Raw genomic sequence first — 9742 nt, 5'->3', positions numbered from 1 at the left:
GTCTTCCAGCAGAATTCTACAAGATGTTAAGGAGGAGCTGATACCAATCCTACTGAAGGTATTCCAGGCGATTGAAAAAGATGGAACGCTCCCCAAATCATTTTACGAAGCCAACATCACATTGATACCCAAGCCAGGTAAAGATCCAACAAAGAAAGAGAACTACAGGCCAATATCTTTGATGAACATAGATGCTAAAATTCTCAACAAGATCCTAGCAAACCGGATTCAGCAATACATCTCAAAAATCATCCATCATGACCAAGTAGGCTTCATTCCTGGCATGCAAGGCTGGTTCAACATTCGTAATACCATAAATGTTATTAAATACATCAACAGATGTCAAAACAAAAACCACATGATTATATCATTAGATGCAGAAAAAGCTTTTGATAAAATCCAGCACCCCTTCTTGATAAAAACCCTTGAACATCTGGGCATACAGGGAACATACCTCAAAATAGTAAAAGCCATCTACGAGAAACCCACAGTGAGCATACTCCTAAATGGACAAAAATTAGAACCATTTCCCCTGAAAACTGGAACAAGACAAGGATGCCCACTCTCACCCCTCCTGTTCAATATAGTATTGGAAGTCCTGGTTAGAGCAATCAGAGAAGAGAAGACAATCAGCGGTATCCAAATAGGAAAAGAGGAAGTCAAGTTATCTCTCTTTGCAGATGATATGATTGTGTACCTTGAAAACCCAAGAGAATCTGTCAAAAACCTCCTTACACTGATAAAGGCCTTTGGCAAAGTCTCAGGTTACAAAATAAATGTACAAAAGACAATCGCATTTCTCTACACCAATAATAAACAAACAGAAACTCAAATAAAAAACACAATTCCATTCACAATAGCCACAAAAAAAAAGAAATACCTTGGCATCTTCCTAACCAGAGACGTGAAAGACCTTTACAATGAAAACTACAAAACACTGCTCAAAGAAATCAAAGTTGACACAAACAATTGGAAAAATATCCCATGCTCATGGATCGGAAGAATCAACATTGTGAAGATGTCCATCTTACCTAAGGCAATCTACAAATTCAATGCAATACCCATCAAATTACCAGCAACATTCTTCTCAGACCTAGAAAAAACAATGCAGGAATTCATATGGAAACACAAACATCCAAGAATAGCCAGAACAATCCTCAGCAAAAAAAAAACAAAGCAGGTGGTATCACATTACCAGACTTCAAACTTTACTATAAAGCTACAATCATCAAAACAGCTTGGTATTGGTACAGGAACAGGCATATAGATTAATGGAATAGAATTGAGATCCCAGAAGCAAAACCTCAATTTCTCAACCAACTCATCTTTGACAAAGCCTCCACCACCTACCACTGGGGAGAGGAGAACCTATTCAGTAAATGGTGCTGGGAAAACTGGCTGACCACATGCAGAAGATTGAAACAGGACCCCTATCTATCTCCATACACAAAGGTTAACTCCAAATGGAGCAAAGACCTAAATGTAAAACCTCAAACCATAAGAACCTTAGAAAAGGAAGGAAATACCCTCATGGAAATCAGAACTGGCATCCAATTCCTGAACAAAACCCAAAACCCACAGCTCATAAGAGAGAAAATTAGACAAGTGGGACCTTGTTGAACTGACAAGCTTCTGAAAAGCCAAAGAAACCATCAAGAGAGCAGGGAGACAGCCTACAGACTGGGAAAAAGTATTTGCCAACTCCAGGTCCAACAAAGGCTTAACATTTTGGATCTACAAGGAACTCAAACATGCTGAAAAGAATAAAACAAACAACACCATTATAAAATGGGCAAAAGATATGAACAGACACTTCACAAAAGAAGACATCCAAGCAGCCAGTAAACACATGAAGAAATGCTCAACCTCACTAATCATCAGGGAGATGCAAATCAAAACCACACTGAGATACCACCTAACCCCAGTCAGAATGGCAATTATCACCAAGTTAAAAAATAACAGCTGCTGGAGAGGGTGTGGTGAAAAGGGAACACTTCTACACTGTTGGTGGGAGTGTAAACTAGTGCAACCTCTGTGGAAAGCAGTGTGGCAATTCCTAAAAACTCTAAATACCAACCTCCCATATGACCCTGCAATCCCCCTACTGGGAATATATCCTGAAGAACACAAATCACTCTATAAAAAAGATACCTGCACACGCATGTTTCTCGCAGTGTTGTTCACAATAGCAAGAACCTGAAAACAGCCATGCTGCCCGTCAAAAGAGGACTGGATTTAAAAAATGTGGTACATATACACGATGGAATACTACGCAGCCATAAAAAAGAACAAAATCATGAATTTCGCAGCAACCTGGATGGAACTGGAGTCTATAATACTGAGTGACCTCTCACAGAAACAAAGATTCGAATATCACATGTTCTCACTCATATAATGCACCTTAAACATCCAATGTAATACTATACAAAAATGACTGACCATACTGGGAAACTATGGTGGGGGGAGGGAGATGGGATTAACAGTAGCAAATATCTGTCTGGGAATGGGGAAACACCCCATATCAACAGGGTGCCTGAATGAAATGCAATTGTATACCTAACCCTTAACTGTACCCCACAACTTCATAATAAAAAAAAACCAAAAAAAAAAACTGTGGGGTACAATTCAGGGTTAAGTGCACAAATGTTCATTGTGCAGGTACCATTATTGATGATGTGTGCCTCCCCTCCCCAGGCAGATATAAACTAATGTCAATCCCACCTCCTTGATCGCCCTCCACCCTGCAGTTTCCCGCTACTCTCAATCCTTTTCTTATAGTAATGTGGTAGTTGTTCAAGGTCCACTTATGAGTGAGAACATGTGATACTCAGCTCTTTGTTTCTGTGAGAAATCACTTGGTATTTTAAACTCTAATTCCATCAAGGTTGCTGAGAAGTTCATGATTTTGTTCTTTATGGCTGTTTAATATTCCACTGTGTATATGTACCATATATTTTTTTATTCAGTCCTCTTTTGATGGACAGAAATGTTGGTTCCATGTTCTTGCTATTGTGAACAATACTGCAATAAATATACATGTGCAGGTATCTTTTTTATAGAGTTACCTGAGTTCTTCCAGGTATATTTCCAGTAGGAGAATTGCAGGGTCATACGGAAGGTCGATTTTTAGAAATTTTAGGAATCATCACATTGACTTCCACAGAAGCTGTACTAGCTTACACTCCCACCAACAGTGTAGAGGTGTTCCCTTTTCACCATATCCCCTCCAGCATGTGTTATTTTTTGAGTTATTGATGATGACCAGTCTAACTGGAGTTAGGTGGTATTTCAGTGTAGTTTTAATTTGCATCTCCTTGGTGACTAGTGAGGCGAACATATTTTCATGTATCTGTTGGAGGTGCGTATGTCTTCTTTTGAGAAGTGTCTATTCATATCTTTTGCCCATTTTGTAATGGGGCTGTTTGTTTTTTCTTTTCAGCACCTTTGAGTTCCTTGTAGATCCTTGATGTTAGGCCTTTGTCAGATATGGAGTTGCCAAATATTTTTTCCCAGTCTCCCTGCTTTCTTGACAGTTTCTTTGGCTTTGCAGAAGCTGGTCAGTTAATGATGTCCTGCTTGTCTATCTTATCTCTTATGACCTCGGCACTTTGAGTTTTGTTCAGGAATTGGTTGTCAGTTCCAACTTCCATAAGAGTGTCTCCTGCATTTTCTAAGGTTCTTACAGTTTGAGGTTTTACATTTAGGTCTGTGATGCATTTAGAGTTAATTTTTCTGTATGGGGATAGATAGGGGTCCTGTTTCAGTCTTCTGCTTGTTGTCAACCAGTTTTCCCAGCACCATTTACTGAATAGGTTCTCCTCTCCCTAGTAGTGGGTGGTGGAGCCTTTCTTGAAGATGAGTTGGTTGAAAAACTGAGGTTTTGCTTCTGGAATCTCAATTGTATTCCATTGATCTATATGCGTGTTCTTGTACCAATACCAGGCTGTTTTGATTATTGTAGGTTTATAATATAGTTAAAGTCGGGGAGTGTGATACCTCCCGCTTTTTTTGCTGAGGATTGTTTTGGATATTCTTGGTCATTTATGTTAAAATATGAATTCCTGTATTGTTTTTCTAGGTCTGAGAAGAATGTTGCTGGCAATTTGATGGCTATTGTATTAAATCTATAGATTGCCTTAGGTAAAATAGACATATTAACAATTTTGAATCTTACAATTCATGAGCATGAAGTGTTTTTCCACTTGTTTATGTCATCTTTGTTTTCTCTGAGCATTGCTTTGTAGTTTTCTTTATAAAGGTCTTTTACATCTTTGATTAGGAAGTTGCCAAGGTATTTATTTTTTTGTGATTATTGTAAATGGAATTGAGTTTTTTGGGGGGTTTCCATTGGTTTATTATTGGTTTCTAGAAATGAGATTTTATTTTGTACATTTATTTTATACCCTGAGACTTTGCTAAAGTCCTTTATCAGTTCAAGGAAGTTTTTGACAGATTCCCTTGGGTTTTCAAGGTATACAATCATGTTATATGCACAGAGAGATAGTTTGATTTCCTCTTTTTCTATTTGGATACACTTGATCACCTTCTCCTCTCTGATTCTCTAGCTAGGACTTCAAAAATTATGGCAAACAGGAAGGGTTAGAGTGGACATCCTTTTCTTATTCCAGTTTTCAGGGGAAATGGTTCCAATTTTTGTCTGTTTAGGAGTATGCTGACTGTGGGTGGGTGTGTCATAGATGATTTTAACTATTTTGAGGTATGTTCCATCTATGCCTAGATGTTCGAGGATTTTTATTGAGAAGCATTGCTGGATTTTATCAAAAGCTTTCTCTGCATCTAATGATGTAATTATGTGGTTTGTGTTTTTACATCTGTTGATGTATTTAATTATGTTTATGGTCTTACAAATGTTGAACCAGGCTTGCATCCTGGGAATGAAGCCTACTTGGTCATGATGGATGATTATTGAGATGAGTTGTTGAATCCGGTTTGCTAGGATCTTGTTGAGAATTTTAGCATCTCTGTGCATCAAATATATTGGCCTGTTGTTCTCATTCCTTGTTGGATCTTTCCTTGGCCTGGGAATCAATGTGATGTTAGCTTCATAACATGATTTGAGGGAGAGTTCCATCTTTCTAAACACCTGGAATACTTTCCATAGGATTGGTATCAGTTCCTCCTTGTATGTTTTGCAGAATTCTGGTGGAAATCCATCTGGTCCAGGACCTTTTTTGTAGATGGTTTTCTTATGATATAATCAATTTCCTTGATTGTTATTTGTCTATTTAATGTCACAGTTTCTACTTGTTTCAACCTAGGGAGCCTGTGTGATGTCAGAAAGTTCTCCATTTCCTTTATATTTTCAAGTTTTTTTTTCCATACAGTTGTACAAAGTAGTCTCTGATAATCCTTTGCATTTCTTCATGGTCAGTTGTGACCTCATCTTTCGTGTTTCTGATTCAGTTTATGGGCTTTTTCTTTTTCTTGGTCAGTCTGGCTAGGGGACCATCAATCTTGTTTATCCTTTCAAAGAATCAGCTTATTGTTTTGTTGATTTTTTGTATTATCTTTCTATCTTCTATGTCCTTGATTTGGGCTAGTATTTGGGGATATCTGGATGCTTCTGCTGAAGTTGGGGTTTTAGTGATCTTGCATTTCCAGCTTCCTTATGTGACTTTTTAGGCTGTTAGCTTGTGATCTTTCCATTTCCTTCATGGTGTTTGTAAAGATATGAATTCCCCTCTTATGAATGCTTTCATGGCCTCCCAGAGGTTTAGTAAGATGTTCCTTCATTTTCATTTGTTTCCAGGTACCTTTTAATCTCTGTTTTGATATCATTGCTGACCCAGGAATTGCTTAGCATCATGTAGTTTAGTGTCCATGTCTTTGTCGGTTTTGGGGGAACTTTGCTGTTGTTGATATTTATTGCTATTCCACTGTGGTCTGAGAAATTGGATGGCAAAATTTCAATCTTGTGAAATTTTTTTATGTTTGATTTATTTCCAATGATGTGGTCAATTTTGGAGTAAGTTCCATGTGTTTATGAGTAAAATGGTCTTTGGGTGGAGTGTTCTGTAGGTATAAATTAAGTTCATTTGTCCAAGAGTCTCATTGAGGTTCTGGGTCTCCTTTCTGATTTTTTTGTCTTGGTGACCTGTCTCAGGTTGTGAGCAGGGTATTAAAGTCCCCACTTAATACTGTTATAGTCAATCTCTTTTTTAAGTTTGCCTAGAAGTTGCCTTATGAATGTTGATGCTTCTATATGGGATGCATATATAAGATAGATATTTCTTATTTTTGGATTGAACTTTTGATCATTATATAGTGATCATCTTCCTCTTTTAAAATTTTTGTTAACTTAAATGGTATTTTGTCTGAGATCAAGAACACAATTCCTCCTTTCTTTTATGTTTCATTTGCCTGAAATTTTGCTTCCCATTCTCTTATTTTGAGTCTGTAAGTGTCCTTTCTGATGAGATGAGTCTCTTGGAGACAATATATTGTTGCCTCATGATATTTTATCCATTTTGCCATTCTATTTCTTTTAAGTGCATTTAGTTCACTTTCAGACTAATTATTGAAATGTGACAGTTTATTCCTGTCATGAGGTTTTATAGAGTTGTTGTTCTTGTTTGTTTGTTGTCTTTCCTTTAATTTTTGGATTGATTCATGTGTATTTCCAATGTTTTTCCTGTACTCTTGTGAAGAACGTTGTCATTCTTTTTTCCTTTTATTCTGTGTTTAGTACTTTCTTAAGTGTTTCTTGTAGAGGTGGTCTGGAGACAGTGTACGTTCTTAGAGATTGGATGTCTGGGAAATATTTTAATTTTACCTCACTGATGAAGCTTAGCTTACATGGGTAGCTAATTCTTGGTTGAAATTGTTTATCTTTGAGAACTTTGAATATTGCATTACATGCTCTCCTGAAGTGTTATTGTAGATAAATCTGCTGTTATTCTATTTGGTCTTCCCTGGTAGGTAGTCTGACCTTTTTCTCTTGCTGCCTTTAGGACTTTTTCTTTTTATACTTACTTTGTTTAGGAGAATTATTATGTGTCTGGAAGTTGGTCTTCTCATTTGTTGTCTTACAAGGGTTCTCAAATCTCTTGTGTTTGAATTTTCGTATCACTGATGGGATAAGGGAAATTTTCTTGAGTAATTTCATGGAATGTTTGTTCCAGGTTGGTCTCTGTCTCTCTTTTTGCCTCAGGAAGTCCAATTACTCTTAGGTTTGGTCTCTTGAAGTAATCGCTCATCTCTTGAATGTTTTATTCTCTCTTTTAATGCTTCTTTTCTATGTTTTTGACAGTTTTGGTTAGTTGTATATTTTGATCCTCAAGCTCTGAGATTCTTTCTTCTGCTTGGCTAATTCTGCTTTCCATTGATATTAGTTTGTTATTTATTTCAGTCACTGTATTTTTTACTGCTGTTTTCTCAATTATCAACTTCTTCCTATTTTCCTCTTGTCTCTCCTCAATTCTTTTTATTCTCTCTATTACTGTATTGATGTCTGGGCTTGTAGTATGTGACCAGTCATTCTGGATGCTATTCATTCTTTGCCTTCTAAAGTCTGTTTTCTCAGTGTCTGAGTCCCCTGGGATCAGTGTGAGACCTGTATTCTTCTTTTGGTTTTTCTTCATTTGTGTAGATTTTCCTCCCCACTTTTTTCTTTTCTTCCTCCTCTTGTTGAATTCTGTTGTTCAGGGATGGTGGAGTTCCTTTTACTTCTGTTTGCTCACTCTCCTATTCTTTCTTATGTGATTCCTCTAACTTTGCTCAATTCTGATGCTGGACCAAGGGTTTGGGTGTATATTTTTTGCAGTTTTGTGGTTCATTTGAGGGTAGAGCTGTGATTCAAAATTTATCAGCAGATTCCAGTATCCACCAACATGTGTATGGATTACCCAGCACTCGCTTCCCACTGCCTTGCAATCTGTCCATGCATTGGGGATATAGGTTTGCTCCCTGAAAGCAGAAGGAGGTTAAAAAAAGAAAAGGATAGAATAGGAAAGGAGGGCAGAAGAGGATGGTGGTGAGAGAGAAGAGTAAGAGGTAAAACTAACAAACATACTGACTAACAAATGAAAAAGGAAACACAGACAGAAAAGAGTAAAAGAAACTAAAACATACAGACTATCATACAGACACACAAGTCAACCCACTTCCTTACTGATGTACTATTCCCCTACATAAACATGAAATCTTAGGTCTCAAGTTGGAGACTGGGCAGAGCTGGGTGGGGCAATGCAGGTCTCTGCCTTGTCATGGGATTCCAGCTGACCTCTGGTACCTCAGTAGCAAGGGTCAAGCTGAGAGAGGCAGAGTGTGAGACAGCTGGGCACTACAGGTTGGCCTGACGCTGGGTGACTTGGGACAGGACAAGATGGTGTAGCCAGGGAGGGAGCTCAAGCTTCATGGAACTGTGAATCAAGGGCTGCTCAAGCAGGGGTGTGGCACTGGTGGTGATGGCAGAGCAGTGTGTGGGGCCAACACCCTCCTGCCTGCATACCTGTTCAGCTTGCTGAAGAGCAGACTGGCAGTGGCGGGAGTAGCAGTTACCTTAGGTCTCAATTTCAAGCCTGGGTGGAGCTGAGCAGGGCAATGGAGGTCTCTGTCTGGTCTTGGGGCTCCAGCTGATCTCTCGTCCTGGGTTGGTGGAGACTGAATTGGGAGAGGCAGAGTATGAGACAGCTGGGCACTGCAATTCAGCCTGGTGTGAGTGGCTTGGGGCCAGGTGGGGCAGTGCAGCCAAGGAGGTAGCCCACAACTACAAAGAACAGGAGCTGAGGGAAACCCCAGGTTGGGCAGGGTGATGGCTGTGCAGCAGTGCATGGGGCTGACTTCCTCCAGCCCACAGGCTTGTGTGGCTGATGGAAGAGCAGACTGGCTGAGGTGGGAGCAGCAACCACCTGGTGGAAAGCAAGAGACTTTATGGACACTCACTTTCACAGAGATTTTTACAGTCTAACCATTCTCATCGCCATCTTGCCAGAAGTCATAATAGGTTTTATAAAATAACTATGAAGTAAACTAAGAGAGGACATTAACACTCATACAATTATAGTTGGAGACCTCAATATCCCACTAACAACATTAGACAGGTAATCAGGCAAAAAAAAACCCCAAAATCCCAAAAAACAAGAAGATCTGGAACATTAACTCAACACTTGATCATATGAATTTAATAGATACCTAAAGAACACTTGACTTACAACTATAGTTACAACTATACATTCTATTAATATAGACTTACAACTATACATTCTATTAATCAGAACATGGAACATATTTCAAAATCAATCACATTGATGGACATAAGTCAAATGTGAGCAAATTTCAAAAGGTTGAAATAACAATGAATCTTTTCAAATTACAGTGGAATAAAAATAAATATCACAACCCAAAACATCCTCACACAAGACACAAAGATATGGACACAAAAAGCATGTGAAGGAATGTCTTCTGAGTCAACACATAAGTCAAGACAGAAATAAATCACTTCCTGGATCAAACAAAAACAATGACACATTTTATCAGAATCCCTGCGATGTCATGAAATCAGTGATAAGATGGAAATTAATAGCATTATGTGTGCACATCAATGAAATAAATCACAAGGAAGCACCCTAATGTCACACTTAAAGAACTGGAAAAGCCAGATTATCCAAAATCTAATAAAAGTAAAAAAATCCAGATCACTGAGATAAAGTCACAATTGCAGGATATGAAAGGCAAATAATTGTATAAAGGACCAATAGGACAAAAGTTGATTCTTTGAAAG

The sequence above is a fragment of the Carlito syrichta genome, unplaced genomic scaffold (assembly GCF_000164805.1).
Source record: "Carlito syrichta isolate Samal-C Ts95f unplaced genomic scaffold, Tarsius_syrichta-2.0.1 Scaffold173035, whole genome shotgun sequence".
Taxonomy (NCBI): domain Eukaryota; kingdom Metazoa; phylum Chordata; class Mammalia; order Primates; family Tarsiidae; genus Carlito; species Carlito syrichta.
The sequence above is the reverse complement of the archived record's forward strand: the minus strand, read 5'-3'. Positions refer to the sequence as shown.